The 17,932-nt window shown below is 38.1% G+C and overlaps 2 long non-coding RNA genes and 2 pseudogenes across 2 annotated transcripts; 1 reads left to right on the top strand and 3 right to left on the bottom strand.

Annotated features, from left to right (window-relative positions):
- Positions 1-8,753: 8,753 nt before the first annotated feature.
- Positions 8,754-11,153, bottom strand: LOC117215489. Its single transcript, XR_004489129.1, has 6 exons — positions 11,121-11,153; positions 10,736-10,799; positions 10,367-10,466; positions 10,165-10,222; positions 9,078-9,141; positions 8,754-8,771 (listed from the first exon to the last, which is right to left on the bottom strand). It is a non-coding gene; the product is annotated as an uncharacterized LOC117215489 (long non-coding RNA).
- Positions 11,154-11,295: 142 nt separating this feature from the next.
- LOC117215490 lies at positions 11,296-13,847 on the top strand. The gene is made up of 3 exons (XR_004489130.1): positions 11,296-11,460; positions 12,434-12,519; positions 12,989-13,847. It is a non-coding gene; the product is annotated as an uncharacterized LOC117215490 (long non-coding RNA).
- LOC117215491 lies at positions 11,316-11,434 on the bottom strand (annotated as a pseudogene).
- Positions 13,848-14,178: 331 nt separating the features above from the next.
- LOC117215488 lies at positions 14,179-17,926 on the bottom strand (annotated as a pseudogene).
- Between the last annotated feature and the right edge of the window lie 6 nt (positions 17,927-17,932).

Raw genomic sequence — 17,932 nt, 5'->3', positions numbered from 1 at the left:
GGTAACTTCTCTATTGAACGAGATCTTATTGATCTCGTCTAAGCAGGAAGAGTCTGTCGGCCCTTTGATTTTATACGAGTCTTTCCATTCACGATCGTGCGAGCTGGCTACAGGCGACGACACGGACCCCCGACAAAACTGTCTGAGTCTATTCAAGGCGACGTCAAATAGTTTCACTCGGAGAGATGAATGGAGATAAGAATCACCGGAGCGTCTCTGCGCTTCGATGACAATGATATTTGGTAAATCCTCTTCTTGTTTCTCGTTTTGAAAGAAGGTTGTAAAGAAGAGTGCTACTAGATCGTCTAGGGAAATCACACGGTATATATTGCGTAATGCTATTGATTTATCAAAAATAACAAGAGGTTAAGGAGCTTTGGGAAGGTTGATTCAATTTTTTATAACCTGACATCTCTTTGAACAAATGTCTTAAGAAACGCTTGAATAAAATGTTAAAAAAATAATAATCTTTTAATGAAATAATCATCTAAAATGAAATCTTTTCCTGTATTTTTAGACAATAAGATTTACTATATCCTACGCCATAATAAGAATCAATTTGCTATGAACTGGTATCTCGGAAATTGTAAGAATTCAGAAAATATAAGGAGGCCGGAAGAGGTAAATGAAATCCACAGAAACATTGACCCAACCTCAGCCCAGTTAGCCAAGAAACTAAAATATCTCGTTGCCTTTTCTATATTTACGACCAGAACGTGGTCATTAATTGAGTCTAGCGACTGCACCGTAGACGAGTCACTGACCGATGTTGCTTTAATGGATATGCGGAAAATCACGTGTTCCAGGTTCCAGGGATGTAGTTGTTTTCATTTCCGGAGAATACGGTCGACTCGCGTGTGTATACCAATCTATCTGAGGATAGGTGTTCGTTAGAATTACTAACTATATTACTTTCAACCTTGTGATTAAAATTTTTAAACGTCACTTAATAGCAATTCAGTCGAGTAAGTACAAACTTTCAAATGTCCTAATTTTCAAATCTTTATATTTTTTAATCTCAAAGATATTTTATTATTTGCCGTAGATCAAGCTTCGTGTTACCGGTACTGTAACATTACAATCCTACGAGAAGCAGAAAATAGTGAAAAAATCTGACCTAATAGATAGTAGTCAATATTCCTTTGACGCGTCTTATGCGAACCGCAGTTAGAGGAAATGCAAATAAGCTCTTGCGAAACGGTTTGCCGCACGACAAGCCTACGAACAACGCCCAATGCAAGTTCGGTGGGAGTTACAGGAAGAGGGACGTCTAAAATCAACTAGGAATCCCTATTCAATCGTCTAATTTTCGATTCCGGCATTGAACTTCCCGAAGAAAATTAAATACAATTCCGACTCGAGATTTAATTTCAGTCTCGTAGCTAATGCAATCTAATCGCGTTTGCAAGGCTACGCTTCCGGTCAGAAGCCACGCGCTTCGATCGCGTACTTTCCGCATCGGAAGCGTACGCTTCGGTACGAACCGCGTCGATTTTCAAAGGAATCATTGGACACCGGAAGAAGAAGAAGGAGGAAGAATAAAAGCACGTAAACCGGCAGGAAGTCAATCGAGACAAAATCGATATCGTTGAAAGCCGAAAAAAGACCCGAATTTAGGCTACAGTACATATTCGAATTGAATATATTCAAGGTTTAGATTTTCTTCTCCTGAAAATTATAAACATAAATGAGTCGACAAGCGATCTTGAAAAGCGTCTGTTCCATCTAGATTACGTAAATTGCGTGAATTACCGTTAGCCATAATTCATAATTTATCGAAAAAGCGCGCTTCTTCTCAACCACGCTTTCCCCTACCAGCACCAACATTATCGGCAGATCGATAAGTATCAAAATACCACAAAGATATTAATCTCATCTTTCTTCTAACCGCGAAAAAATGCCGCGCAAATGATAAAACAACAGATCAGCCAGAAACATCGAATTCTCCACGCTTCCGACTGCAACAAGAAAAACAAAGTTATTTGTGTATGATGAAAACGTCTCTGGACGATGCTCTTGTCACAGACGAAATTCGAGCAGCTGTATATAACAAACCGAAATTCCGAACGCCTTATCGCGTGTGACCGTCCGGTCAGCACCCGTTCTCAGCCGCCTGAGTGGCATTCGATCACTCCAGCCGTTCTCCGAATTTTACACTAAGTATAAACAAAACCTTCTCCCACTCCAACGAATGGAAGAATATAAATGCTCCCTTCAAAATCATCCAGTCAGTCTAATAAAAAAATTCTTAACTAATCCAAGTATCGAAAGTGTATCATCGCGAACCGAAAAAATTGTATAAATTGAGTAAAAAAATAAAAAGAACTTAATCTCCTTTTCGGAAATTAACAAGTTCCTTATTTTTACCTTAATTTTACACGACACGGGAAGCGTCGTCCTTGAGGAAAACAGATTTCCCGTATCTTCCCGCAGTAGGTGTTAGAGATTTAGGGACTGTTAGGATAAAGACTGTTTGTCTGTTTGAAGAACTTAACTAGTTAACTAAATCTTAAGATTTATAACAGGTCCTCAAGCTAGCTGAACATGTACTGTGTAGATGCATCGACGTCTGGTAATCGTCGCACCCGGAGAATAGGGTCTGCGTGTGGCGAGCCACGGGACAGAAACCGTTGGAATATTTACTGTCGAGTACCGCTACAACTATTTCTTTTTAAGGAGAACTATACTATTACCTCATACTTTTGTCAAGCAAAGCGTTCATCCCTTGACCGCTGCTACGTTCGGCGACTGGTTGTCGCCACGAGCCCAAGCTCATTATCACAAATCTCGAACAATTGTAATCGAGTTAAGTTATAGAGGCTAAAATATTGAGGGTTTTCCGATGAATTCCAAAGGAAGGCCCCGGTGTCCTTTCATCTCCGACATATATATTTTGTGGCATGCTTGTAAAATCTAGACATCATTCTTTTGGTAGCTTTTTATGATTGTATCACAATTTTAAGATTAATTAAACGAATATTTAATAATGATTTTAATATCGAAAGTAACGATTATTATACTACGAATTTTTATATGAATAGAGTATGTTAGAATATGTGAAACATAAGATCCGGTCAAGTAATAGGAACAAACGAAAAACAGTTTTGTACGAAGAAAAACAAGAAAGATATAAAGAATAACAGGCTTTGTTTTCGAGAAAATTGATCTTGGAAATCTGTTTGAAACATGTAAATTTGGTTAGTTACCGATTAAGCAGAGGGAAGTTATTCGACGTGCAAAAATAAGAGAAAAATGTGGAATAAGATCTTTCCATATAAAGCTTCATTTTCAAGAAAAACGAATTTCTTCGTGCTCAGTTGATAACACTGTTCAACACGTAATTTTGCAACCTTCAATTTCTTTTACCACCGTTCCTGGTATGCCATCTACACCAACCGCTTTATTCCGGTTCATCTCAGCTCCGGCATCCAGTAGCGCTTCCTTCGTGATCAAGCCCTCGCTGACACTAATACTCCCGTGGGTTCTACTTATATTTCCCCTCGGTCTCGTTAAGAAAAGCTACGTCATGATAGCCCTGTACGCCCTTCGCTATGGATCCCTGCCCAACGAGGCACAGAACTCCTTTCAACCCTTCTCCTTGTTGGTTCGAATCAGTTTCCTCATCTGCCTCTTCTTTTTCCGCAACTCCTAAATCCACTGTGCCGCGTCTCCAGTTCCTCTCGCCATTGCTCTCTAGCTCTTCTTCTCGTCGTCATCACCTCCTTTCTTAACTTCATCGACTGTTCACTCCGCCAATAATTATGATTTTTCTTGCTCATCGGAGGATAAACCCTTTTTAATTCGGAGGTACATGAGGTTTCCACTGTAACAGCATACATCGAGCCCTCCTGCATAGATGTCCCTCGGTACATGTTACTAAGCTTTCCTAATTAACCATTGCCACCAGGTGGCCCACTTAGCCAGATTGACACATACCATTTCATATTGAATAATACTTCACTTCATACATGTAGATGGCACCACTCCTTAATGTATCATAAAGCCCCTAAAGAAGGGGCCCGCTTACCTATTGGCAACCGTATGACACGTGCGCGTCTCATCACGTCGTTCAAATTATTATGTGAGCCCTACTTCCTACACTCCATTGCATATAAGCATTTGCATTTGCATTTCCCCTATCCCATCAACTCACAGTTGACCCTAGTGACAAGAAAACCTCACCTTGCCCCAATGCTACCACCCACATGTATCTTCTTCAATTCATCGATCTACTAATATTCATGTGCCAATCCAGCAGGTATTAATCGTGTCGAAGCCACCCAAAGGGCAGTGTTAGTGTATTATTGTGTTCCATCGTGTGCAATTGCATTCTCTATCATACTTCATAATCTTACACCATTTAAATCTATTATATTAATTATCATCTCGAAGCCAATATTAAATACTGTTGCGTTGAAAATTAATACAAAACCATTCTCGTTATTCAATTAAAAGTAAAATAAATAACGACTAAAACAAAAACAAAACACGATAAACAGACTTAGCGTGATGAGTTATTGTTATTAAAGGCGTTTTTAATCTTTCCATTCTTAACCATTAATTTAATAGTTTGTAATTAATTAATTAATTAATTTGTAGTTATGAAGCTATAATAACTCATCAATAAATGCGAACAACCAACGTCCTTTCGAATTATCTACAACAACGTACTCACGCATATTAAACATTTACTAATACGTTATATACATTAATTTATTACTTTTTAAATTATCTACTGTTTCCTATTAATTCCTTTCTTTCTAATTCCACTCTCTAATTCTTTCACTGTTTTCCATTATGAACTGACTTTATCTGATGAGTCATTATAGTTCCAAACATATTTATCCTAAGCTATTGTATTTAAATTACTTAAGGTTGAAAATAAATTTCTTCTTAAAACTTTATATTTATATAGTTCTTCAATTATATTATGTAGTATTCTACGTAATACTCCTTCATTATATTACCACTCTTTATTATATTTTATTGAACTCTGGCTTCTCCTAATTCAATTCTAATTTTATTTCCTTTTAAAGTTTTATCATTTAAATTGAGATTCGTAATTGCATTTTCTATAGATACTCGACTTTACCAACTCCTCTTCATATTTTAATTCAATAATTCAATAATTTATTGCCTTATATTCTTTGATATTGTTCATCTATGACTCATCACGCCACGATTATCGAGCATTACACTTCTTGTTTCTCTCACATTTAACATTAGATCCTCCAATTATTCCATTTATTTTTGTTCAGCGAAGATATTACCATTTAATTATACCCAAACATATTGTAACTCACTCACTCGATCATAATCCACGTCGACTCCCTTGTAATATACACCCTTTTTTTTTTATTAACGTGGAGGAAATCCGCACTGACACCAGGTCGCTTCTGGGGAAAAGCGGCGTGGTAGTGCCGGACTCCAGCCGACTAAAACCTCCACGATGACCGCCCCGGCTGCGATTGAAAGGGGCCCGGGAATTGGTGTGAGCGATACACCGCCCCCCCCCGCCTAATACCACCGCTTGATGGAGCCATGTATCATACACCCTGATATTCACTTAATACTATTCCACTCACACCAATTCTCCTATCACCTCATCCCACTTCACACCCCTTACAATTTATCGTAATAATTCATTGCACTTCCCTCCCCCTTTGTAATCCATTGTAACCCATTGCAATTTTGTTGAAATTCGCACAAGCATACTGTATTTTCGACCAGTCGTGGGGAGACGCTTTTGCTAGGAAATGCGTCAACGGAAGTCGTAAATTCCCGTTACGATTGTAATAATCGATGCCGCGAACAGATCGATCCCCTGATTTCCATTGAGATAATAGGGGTGGTTGAGGTTGTATAACGCTGCGATTAACAGGGTTATAAAGTATGTATTTCCAACAACTTTACACAAGATAATAACGCCGATGCGTAAGAGGTAAGTGAAGAATAAATGGATTGCTCTTAGATGAGAGAATCAGTGTAGAGACGATGATTGATCTAAAGACAGAGCTCGCGTCCTGGTAGATATGTTGTCGTCGACGAAGTCTTGAGATGTTGGGTATGTTAGAATGGAGAGTTAACTGAACTTCCGCTCTCATGTAATTACGGAGGAAAGCTCGGTTTGTAGGTATTTTTTGAACGAAGGAAGGGGATTCGTTGTTCACACTTTTCGTTATGAAAAGTGAGGGTAACGGTCCGCGATGCGGCTTGATTATAACCCACGTTAATGCATAAAGGTATGAGGAAGAAGCCTCCTACCAACGTGGCTCATGGGTGACCTTGTTCATGGGAAAAACCAGCTTTGTCGTTAGACAAACATTCGTTTTTCCCATTAGGTGACTACCCGCTCTCTCCGTAATTTTTAATAGCGTCTAATAAACCTGACGACTTGTCTAAGGACCAGCCATAAACCGAAACACTTATAGGATTAGAAAATCCTTCCGGATAAGCACATTAACTTGAAAACATGTGCTAACAGTTAAATTAAAAAGTTAATGTTTATGGTGGGTCCTTAGGTTTATTGAGGACCGGAATGACGGTACGTGGACCATAGGCTGCCAGGCATTGTCGTGACCAGTTTCGACCATTTTGTTTATTGACGGTCGGACGAAATGCGTCGTCTCCAGGTTTTGCGTGGCGCGTATCCCAGGATGGGAAAGTCCCTGGAGCGAATTATATACGCTGTGCCGCAAGGGTTTCAATACAAACGGTCGTACAATATCGCCTGATACGTCGTAATCAGGAAAACGTATCTTCCTTAATTGTAATGCGGATGTATCGGACTTGATGATGTTGCGCAGCTCGGTGTCGTTTTCTTGCGCTGCGGCGAGAGTTTTATGGTCCACAGATTTCCCTATCGCTTCGATGCGAGATAGAGCGTCGGCTACATTATTGTCCAAACCTTTAATGTATCGGATGTCGGTCGTGAACTGTCCAATGTAGTCAAGATGGCGAAATTGTCGCGGTGAACATTTGTGTAGATATTGATTGAACGCGCACATGAGGGGTTTCTAAAACGTTTAACTGCGGTGTACAGAGCAAGAAGTTTGCGGTCATATGCTCTATATTTTTTCGCTGCGCGGAGGTCAAGGATTTTGTAACAAATCTTAACGACTGCCATTTGTCGTTTACGCGTTGTTGTAGTACTGCTCCTATGGCGTAATCGGATGCGTCTACCGCGAGGCTGACGGGCCCGCCTGGTATCGGATGCGCTAGTGTCACACGCTCAGTAATGTCACATGTTGAGAAGCAGTAATAGGGTGGACAAAACATACTGCATGCCACAGCTATCGATACAATAACCAGATAGTAACGGAATAGCCGTCTCTGATATACACTCGGGGATAATCCCTACAGGGGGACTAAAACCTCAGCATAAAAACCTTTCCAAATTAGCGCTCGATATCTTTTTTATTATAGCACTCTGAACCCTCACTATTTTGGATTCGTACAATAAATTTTACTACTGTTAGGTAGATGATACATTTACACTGTACATGTGAATGTGTGTGTAAGCGTCAGAGGGCGTCCAGGTATCAGTTGAGACAAAGACGATTCGAAGCTGTTAGAAGAATCTGGTGGGGTCGGTTGACAACAAGCGTGCGTACAAGAGGGTTATCGAGGTCTTCGGAGTGTAATATATGTCGGAGATGAAAGAACACCGGAGCCTTTGGAATTTTGGATAATCTCGCAACATTGTAACCTAGAGTCTACTATAGCTGGAATTAAACAATTGTAGTTATACAATCCGATTGTAATTGTTTGAGAGTTATGACAGTGAGCTTGTGCTCGAGGCGACAGCTAGTCGCCGAACGTAGCCGCGGTCACGGGATGAACGCTTTGTCTAACAAAGACATGGAGTAATTGTACAGCTCTCTTTAAAAATGAAATAGTTGTAACACACGGCAATAAACATTCCAACGGTTTCTGTCCCGTGGCTCGCCACACGCAGACCCTATTCTTCGAGTAAGATGATTGCCAGATGTCGATGCGTCTCCGCAGTACATGTTCGGCTAGCCCGAGGGCCCGTTACAAATCTTAAGATTTAGCTAACTAAAGTCCTTCAAACAGACAAACAGTCTTTGTCCCAACTACGGGAAAATAGAGGAGACCTATTTTTCAACGAGCGGCGTCTCCCACTAGCAACTTTCCCTCGAGGGCGGCTAGCATCTTTTTCTAACCACCGATAGGGAGATTGACCAATTAGCAGCAATGCCAATTTTCCTTACTTTCTGAACGAAGGCTTTTCTCGACGAATCCGATGATCTCGTGTCCTTAGACACACCCCGTTATAGTTCTTCTTTGTGGCATCATCGGGACGGAAACTCAGTCTCTCGCTTGCGATCTCATCGACGAAAAGGTTGACACCTTACGGTCAGTGAATATCACCAAAGAATCTGACATAGAGTACGTACACCTACCATCCCGTTGGCTGCGTATTTGTTAGTGAACCTAAGACCATTGTCACTAGTGTTGCAAGTGTGTGATCATCGTCAGTTTGCGTCAACTCTGTAACCTTTTTGTTTGTGTCAATAAAAGTCACTTCCGTGGTCTAAGAAGATGGATAGCTTCAGTGAAGAATCATTACCTACCCCAAGTCCTCACCGTGATAGCGACTCGAGCCCGGACTCGGATCGTGACTCGACATGTCAATAGGAAAGGATGTACTTACTCTTAATAGGTGTGTACCCCTACGAGGTAAGACTTGGGCGAAGTGCGGTGATGTGTGAAGAAGGTTTCGATTTTAGGAGGTAGAACAGGATATCCTGAGAAGTGGAGTTTTATATTAAATTATATTAAAGTTATATTAATTTTATAATAGTAATATTATTATTATGGCAATAAACATTGTGCAGGTACGATGAAGTTTAGCATTTTTTACCTATTTAACAGCAGATAGTTTATTGTAATTGACTATAGAGTTTATACGATTAATTGTTTACTAATATCGACTACAGAAGGAGGTTTTTAACTCTCCATATATCTATCAATGTTTATGTGTTTTATTAATTATTACTTGGTTGTAAGCATATATGAAGGAGGTACTTACTTGCTTTTACTAATGTACTTACTTGAGAGGTAAGTCTTGGCTTGCGTAGTGTTTAGGGAACGAGGTTTTTGATATCTAAAAATTGACTTTGAATTATTATTCATGAAGTGGATCTCGCTAGGATATCTATGCTCATTTTAATAATGGACCATTGTTACTTGATTTGTAGAGAGAGTTAGTTTATATTTAGTTTTTATATGTCGGAGAACAGTCAGGAACAGGGTTGTGGGCGTTTGATAGACCTCCCTTGGAGTTGGCCATCGTTGTGTGATAACGAAGATACGGCCTGATGCTACGAGTATGGACATTACCGATTCGACAATCAACAGCGGTGGTTGGGCACTTGTGATGTTAGTGACGTTGGTCTTAGGTCCGATGACGAATCCACGGTCAACGGGATGAAAGATATACTTGCTCTAACTCAAACTCACTGATCGTCAGGCGCTGCTCCCTTCGTCGGTGGGATCTCAGGAAAGAATGAATTTTCGTTTCAATGATGCCACAGAGGAAAACTATGATGGGGTGTGTCTAAGGACACGAGACCATCGGATTTGTCGAGGATAGCCCTCGTTCCGAAAGTAAGGGAAATTGACGTCGCTGTCAATTGGTCAGTTTGGGACAAAGACTGTCTGTCCGTTTGGAAAATCTTAATTGCCGGAAAAACCCAGGTTTTGTAGCGGGTCCTCGGGCTAACTGGATTTGTGCTGTGTACGTGCCTCAACATCAGGTATTCATTGTCCGAAGGAACCGTTGGAATGTTTTACTGTCACGTACCTCTATTGGTATTTCTTTTAACGAGGGTCATACTATAACTCCACACCTTTGTTAGGCGAAGCGCCCGTCCCGTTGACCGCGGCTACGTTCGGCGACTGGTGGTCGCCTTGAGCCCAAGTTTATTATCACAAATCGCAAACAAGTACAATTGGGCAGGATGACAGCAGATTGTTTAATTACGACTGTAAACTTTAATTACAATTTTACGGATTTTCCCGAAGTTCCAGAGGGAAGGCTCCGGTGTCCTTTCATCTCCGACATATATGTTTGATTCTACTTACTATATAATGACAATAAATTTATATTTTATGTATTTATGTATATGAGGTACTTACTTTGAGTGATAGTGATAAATTGATGATGGCATGTGTCTAGCGAAGGAGGTTTTGATGCCTGTAAGCAGGCCTCGAGTTAGTTTTGTTAAGAGGATTATTATATTCTCTTGTTTGATTTTGACTATGTGATTGTTATGTTACGCTTTATGCTTTATATTTATTTTGTCTATTCAAATAGATGTACTAGGAATGATGTACTTACTTCTAATAAGTGCGTGCTCCTACGAGGCAGAGAATTGGGTGATGAATGTGTTGAGGAGCAAAGAAGGAGCTGATCTTAGAAAGTAGAATGAAGAATTATCCTGCGAAGAGGAGTTTATTTTAATTATATTATTATATTAATTGACATTGAGTAGGTATTATGGAGTGTAGAGTATTTTTACTTATTTATTAGGATACTGTTATTATAATCGACTTTTGATTTTAGAGTTGTACGATTAAATTGTGTTATTAATAATTGACTAGAGAATAAGGCTTTAACTTTCCATATATCTATCAATGTTTGTGTGTATTATTAATTATTACTTCGTTGTAAGCATGTATGCAGGATGTACTTAGTTGCTTTACGTACTTATTCTTACTTGAGAGGTAAGCCTTGGCTGGCGTAGTGCTAGGTGAGCGAGATTTTTCGATATCTGAAAGTAGATTTGAATGATCATTTAGTAAGTGGACCTCATTATCATATAATATATATTTTATTTATTAATGTACTATTAATATGGTACTATGAGATTTATTATATATTAGGCTATTTTACTATAATAGGTGACTATGTATTAGGTATAGTTATTATGTTTTAATAATTGACTAGTGATATAAAAGTATGGAGTTTGGTTTTTGTCTATAGTATTATAAGGGATGTACTTACTTTAAGAGGTTGTGATATTAAGTGGGTTGCTTACTTACTGATTTAATTTATTTAATGGTTAACTATTGATATATAAGGAGGTACTTACTTCAAGAGATAGGGTTAATTCGAGGATGGTCTAACGTCATGCGAAGGAGGTCTTGATGCCGGTAGTGATAAACTAGTTTGCGATCGTTAGTGCTTTTAGCGGTGATTGATATGTTTATTAAGTGGTGAATTGCTGGTGGACGTGAGCGCACCAAGCCTGAACCTCACCGAGGGGCGCGGCGGGCCTAGCGCGCTTCGCCAACGCCACACGGAGTTCCCAGGCGATCACCCATCCAAGTACTCTCCGTGTCCGGCGCTACTTAACTTTCGTGATCTGACGGGAACGAGTGCACTCAGCGCGGCCAGGGCGTTGGCATTTCTATTTTTTACTTAACATGTTTGTAAGTAGTTGTAGCATGACTGTAATTTGTTGTGTTTGTTGTCTGAGTACTGCATTTTGCTCACATATTTTTGTTGACTGCAGCGTCGTTATTGTTGTTGTTTTGATTTTGGTTGTTTAAGGGTGGTGTTTAGTTAGTTACTTGTGCATAACTTCGGCTACCAAAGGTGTTGATGGGGTAGAACTGATGCCGATGGAATTTGACGAAATCGTTATTGTGTTTAAATGTTACATTCGTCCATTAATTGTCGTAGAATATCGAGACTACGTGATAAGTAACACACATTTTGAGTCGATCCGTTAATTTTCCCACGATCAATCTATCAAGTTACGAGACGAGAAATTTTTAATTTATAATAAAAATGTATGAGATTACGCTTTTTCGATGTACGCTTTTTCGAAGATCTGTAGCGCAAAGAACAATTCTCTCTCCAACGGTTTCTTTGATACATATTATAGCATCGCCGGAACACTGTTTACGAAAGGCCGACGAAACACATACAGTGTCGCGATAAAGCGTAGGTGCCGACGGGCCGAAAGTGTCGGGAAACTTCAATAGGCCTAATGGCCCACCGATATCCCTTTGGTCCTTCCGTAAAATAATCGGAAGAAGGCGTATATAACCAAAATAGCAGACGGTTACGAACACGTGCGTAGCGGGGATATTGAAAGATGACAAAGGGAAGAAAATTATTACTGGACGTCTAGGTTACATCATCGAGAACACAAAAAGGAAACAAATATGTCCTGACCATACAGGATCTATTGACCAAGTGCTCCCTTAAAATTCCTACTGTAGCGGTTCATGGCCATAAAGAAAGTTCCAGGGCTCAAGCGCACGTGCTGGCCTGTGAAATGTGACGTCCGAGGTCAGGACGTCGTCAAAGAATAGACCCTATGATTTACAATAAAGCGCAAGTGCTTTCGATAAAGGAAACTGATTCCCTACCCCAGAAGAAAACATTCTGTTTCAGGCACCTCGGTATCCTATATGAATGGCAACGAGGAAAGGCTAGAGAGACGCAGAGAGATACAACTGATCAGTGAAGTCGAGTAAACGGTGAGTATGCGAAGAACAATACCAGTACGGCCCAGGTAACGCGTGCTGGTAAAACTATCAGGTCTTCCACGTATAATTAATAAACTCATTGTTAAATCAATCCGCGGAGTATTTCTTTGGCACCGTACACGTCCTACCACCTCACTGATAAAATCGAAAATAAAATCTAAGGAATATTACAACAGACGGATCAATAAACAAAATTTCAAAATGGTAGATTTGTTACATTTAATGAAAGAACTTAGTAGAGGGAAATCTCAAACGGATATACAGAACCTCATAAAGTTCCCAATATTTTCAAGTACCATAATATTGAAATCGAAGTAAAAGGAATGCCATGGTCAATACATATAAATAAATTAAAATTAACGCGCTCGCAATAGATAGTGACGAGCATTCAAACAGGCGGACCAAACACAACAAACAAAAGCAACACGTTAATAATGAAAACTTTTCCTATTATATACAGTACGGGCATCGTTTTTTATGAACAAGAACAAGGAGAGGAACTCTACGGTCCTTGGGATGGAGAACTTCCAGCCTATCACCCGGAGGTGTATGGATAATTACTCACTTACTGTTACCAATTACTCCAACACGCTTATTAAAATATCTTCGACCGTATCATTTGTCAAAACTGTTATTACAATGTAGATGAAATGCCAAAAGCAAAAAGGAATCGTAGACGTAGAGGCTATAATCCAGAATGATCGAGCTCTGTATACGACTGTTAAACTCGATATTTTGTTATCGAACTCACGATAAGAATAAATATAATGACCGAGCCCTTCTCGCTGGGGCATTCGATTGTTGCATATTCACTACCGTAATCTCCAGGTCGCATTGACAAATTTTGAACAGATGTTACGATAATAAAATGAGCCGTGACACTTTAACAATTTATGATTTTACAATCCGCGGGAAAATAACATACTCAATATTCTGATTTGTGACTCAACAAAAATAAAGAAACACATTTATACGTCCTCTGTACTGCATATCTCGTTGAACATGTGGAAAATCGCTAGTAGCACATAGATTATGAAGATACATTTTGCTTGTTATGATATAGTAATCCTACTTTTTCAGCACTGTATCATATTTGGATTTAGGCTTGAAGAACGCTTCTACTTTACTAGTGTTGCTGTTTTTAAGATCTGTTTCTCGTAGTAGGTCTATAGAATTGTACTATATATTCAATATTACTTTATGAATATATTATGAAAATTATGTAAGAAAATTTAAATAAAAGGCAAATTTGAGGTAACAAACTGATAGAGCATGTTATATAAAATATGTTGTAAAACGAATAAACTCACTTCACTTCACTTTTCGTTCACTTTTTATAACACTTCGTGCTTTGCTTTTTTGTAAAATGTTTCGACGTATTCATTTTTTTATTATTTTTATGCAAAATTATGTTATTCTGCCAGAACTTTGTAATTTAATTCTCTCAAGTTAACTTACTGTTTGAAACTGACTCCCTTCTGCGAAAACATTTTTTGACTAAATTTACCCAGATATTTTCTGTATCCAATACTCAGATCCGATGAATATTCGGAGCAGTTCAAGGCTTGAATTTCGAAAGAGGTCCCGGTGCACCTTTATTAAGCGTCAAGTAGGCCAAGGTGAAGAAATTTACCTTTATATATGATAACAGAGTTTATTATGCAGATCTAACAGAGTAACGGTACAAAATGTTACAGAATGATTCAAAGTATTACAAGAGACTGCGTCAAAATATTTTAACAGATTGATTCGAGCGCTTATTTTGGGGGGTTTTTATATCGTGCTTTCTATACTGTGTGACACTATCGTGGGGTTTTAGTCGGTAAGTCCGACACTACCCCGACAGTGTCCATGAGGATCTCCCCACGAAGAAAAAGTTCAAGGCTTGAATATTTTTAGAAAAATAATAATTTCACTGATCTTAGTATTAATTTCAGTGATTTCAGTAAAAATAAATGTAATTTTCAGTATTACTAACAATTTGTTTTATCCTCTTCCTACCACATTTTGAAATACAAATTTTTAAACCTAAAGTTCAATCTAACAATGAAGGTCATCATCGAGGTTGATACATGTTCCAGTTTCGAATATACATCAAAAGAAGTATTTCCTTTCTTAAGTTGAGGTCACGATAAGCATCTTCAATCAGCATTTTATTCTTTTGTCTTAATGGTGAAAACAAGTGATCGAAGAGATAGTACGCATCAAAATATAATACAATATGCTCAAATATACTACACAACCTGCTACAATATACTGCAAGAGTAATTGAGACCGAACACGGAAGACCAGGAACGATAGCGTCATAAGCAGCTTGTTCCTTTTTGTTCTTTATTTGGAGTTTTAGATTTCTTCCCTTACAATAAGTAGCTCTTTGTGATCTATCTGTTTCCTCTCCTTTTTCCATCTACTTAGGGACTCATTTTTTGGAATCCGCGGACACAGTACGTAATTGATCTTCATCGAGCAATCTTGTCAATACGCATCGTCATTTGCCACTCCCTCATTTGAAGAGATTTGATGATAGTATTCCTATTACGGCATGTATATATTTCATGATATGGAGCAATATCATATGATGGTAATAAAAATTTCTCGAACGATAATCCATTTATTTATATTTTTCAATATCTGTCCTTACGATTGCGTATTTATTTGTTCCACGTATCATATTTATCCATTTGCATAACTGTAGGTGACATTTTTTTAAACAATTTTGCTAATATTTCATAACTTTTTAATTCATATTTCAAAGTGGTAACAGGTGTTTCTTTCTTTTCAAGTCTCCTCCATATCGGGCTTATTTCTAGTAGCCACGCTTGCTTACAAAACAATTTTATATCTGCACAAGAATATCTTTCAGTACATTTTACTATGTGGTTTACAATATCTGTATTTTCTAATAAGTGGTTGCTAAGGTATAATTTGAATATACCAAGTCGAGCAACTTCATTGGGTAATGATACGTATATTTGCTTTTCGAGACGCCTGAGTAAAGCTGCATCAATGCCCCTAATAACATATTTACAATAAATATTATCGTTCTATTATACTAATAATAATGAAGGAATACTTCAAACAACACAATAACATATTTGGAATTTGGAGAAATATTACGATATTTTCTACTTAGAAAACATTGAAATAACGTGATATACGTACCAAGGGGAATTAGTTGTAGCCAGAAGAACTACATTAGAATTCTCATTAGACACTAATCCATCCAATCTAGAAAGAAGTTCTGACCTGAATCTCTTTGCAGGTTCAGACAATATACAGTCTCCTTTATTTGTGGCGATCCAGTCAATCTCGTCGATAAAAATAATTGTAGGCGAATGACTATAGGCAAGTTCAAATAAAACCTGTTCAGTTTAACAAATGTATTATTCATTAAATATTATATTCGAAATTCCTTAAATTCATTGCCTCATCACGAATATGATATCATTTCGTTTTCCAAACAACTATTCTATTTATATATAAATGACGAAAAATAAAATCAAATCTTTTTATACCTAGAATCTCTCCTTCATAGACAAAGGAACAAAGAAACTTACATAGACAAAGCAACTTACACGTATATACTTCTCGGAATCGCCTCTCCATTTGCTGACCAATGAGCTGGCAGTTATGTTAAAAAAAGGTGCAATGGCATTCTGTCGCGACTGCCTTCGCTAACTTCGTTCTCCCTGTTTTGTATATTTCTTGTAAACACGTACAGAAATGAAAAGAGTACGAGTATCTTACCTGTACCAGGTGGGCCGTACAGCAAAATACCTTTCCAGGGGGAAAACGGGCCATCAAAAAAGATATGATACTTAAGGGGATACACAACGGCCTCCTTAACAGCGGTTTTACATTCCTCTAGGCCTATAACGTCATCCCAATGTACATTTAATTTGTTTACTATGATCTCCTGTGACGATACAAAGATAAAATGGCGTCTTCTCTATATTAAGTAAGTGTTACGTAATTTGATATTTGAAGCGTTACTGAAATCACGTCATTGTCGATATACGTTGGACGGTTTATCGACGGGAATTTTATCGTTTAAAAGCTTTACGATACGTATATTAATCGAAAATAACTTACGCATGAGATGTCCTCAGCAATCTTTCGTAATTCCGGATTATCTGAATAAAGCTTTGCAATGCATTTCAATATCTTCGATTGCATGGATTGTTCCATTGGGACGTTAAATAGCTCTTCTGATGAACGTCCATCACTCTCATTGGGGAATATTGACGTCACTGTCATTGCGAGATTAATATGATTCGCATTATCATCAGTTATCTTCTGCTGTAGATTCGTCTCTTTCACAGGCTCACTTCTCGCTTGTTTACTAACAGATTTGGCTTTTGTCTCAATACTTCTACAAACACTGGATCATATTGTAATACGATACGTTGAATACGATACGTTGAATACGTTGAATACCGTTTAATATCGTTAAATAATTTAAATTCTTACGTTTTGCTTGCATTTGTCACTTCCCTCGTCATTTCCCTTCCAGTTATTTTCTTACACAATATGGGATACTTTTGAAATTTCATCTTGTAATAATTTTCATACTCTGCAACGATAATTTCCAAATCGATGTTGTCGCAAACCCGATGTTCGGGAGATAGACGAGCTTCCCGGAATAATACATCGCTAACGTCTATATACATAAAAAAATGTAGTTTTTAATTAATTATAGTTTTTAACTAATTAAAAATATTTTTCGCAATGACTGAACACTATAAGATAACCATCAAACAACTGTTTTATCTCTAGGTAAGACAGGCAAAAGAATGTATTTACTATATAAATCCTCGAAGATAATTTCTTGTCTTCTGCTTTTTAATTTCCAATTTTTAGATGGATAAGAATAATTTGAATTTATACTTCATATATTTGTTTATAACTAGTTAATCTACATAATCGATTGAGTTATTCTTAACTACTGAATTACCGATGTCGAATTTTCAAATTTGGTTTCGCCTTCTCTTTCCATGATGTCCACTGATTTCTATTTCGATTGGTCACTGACACTATTCAAAAGAATTGGAACTAGGAATATATTTTAATTATAATATACTCACCCATTGTGTTCCAAATAATCACATACAAGGTATAATATGTTCCGATGACGTTCCGAAATACGACTCTCCTCCTAATGCAACATGGATATAGAAAGATGGATGCAACATGGAAATAGAAAGAGAACACCATGTATAGATACTTCCTGTCCATGTTTAATCAGGCATGCACACTAGTGGACACTGACGCTGCTCGTATACCGCTGTTACGTATTTCCTGTACAAGTGCGCGTCATTAGACAAGGACGGAACATCCTCTCTCTACTTCTCTATCGCGTTTTTAGTTCGCTCACGCGCTCTGTACTCATATCTATTACATTTCC

The sequence above is a fragment of the Bombus bifarius genome, unplaced genomic scaffold (assembly GCF_011952205.1).
Source record: "Bombus bifarius isolate JDL3187 unplaced genomic scaffold, Bbif_JDL3187 scf7180000009668_frag, whole genome shotgun sequence".
In the NCBI taxonomy this organism is placed as follows: Eukaryota; Metazoa; Arthropoda; class Insecta; order Hymenoptera; family Apidae; genus Bombus; species Bombus bifarius.
This window is presented reverse-complemented; position numbering and strand designations above follow the sequence as displayed.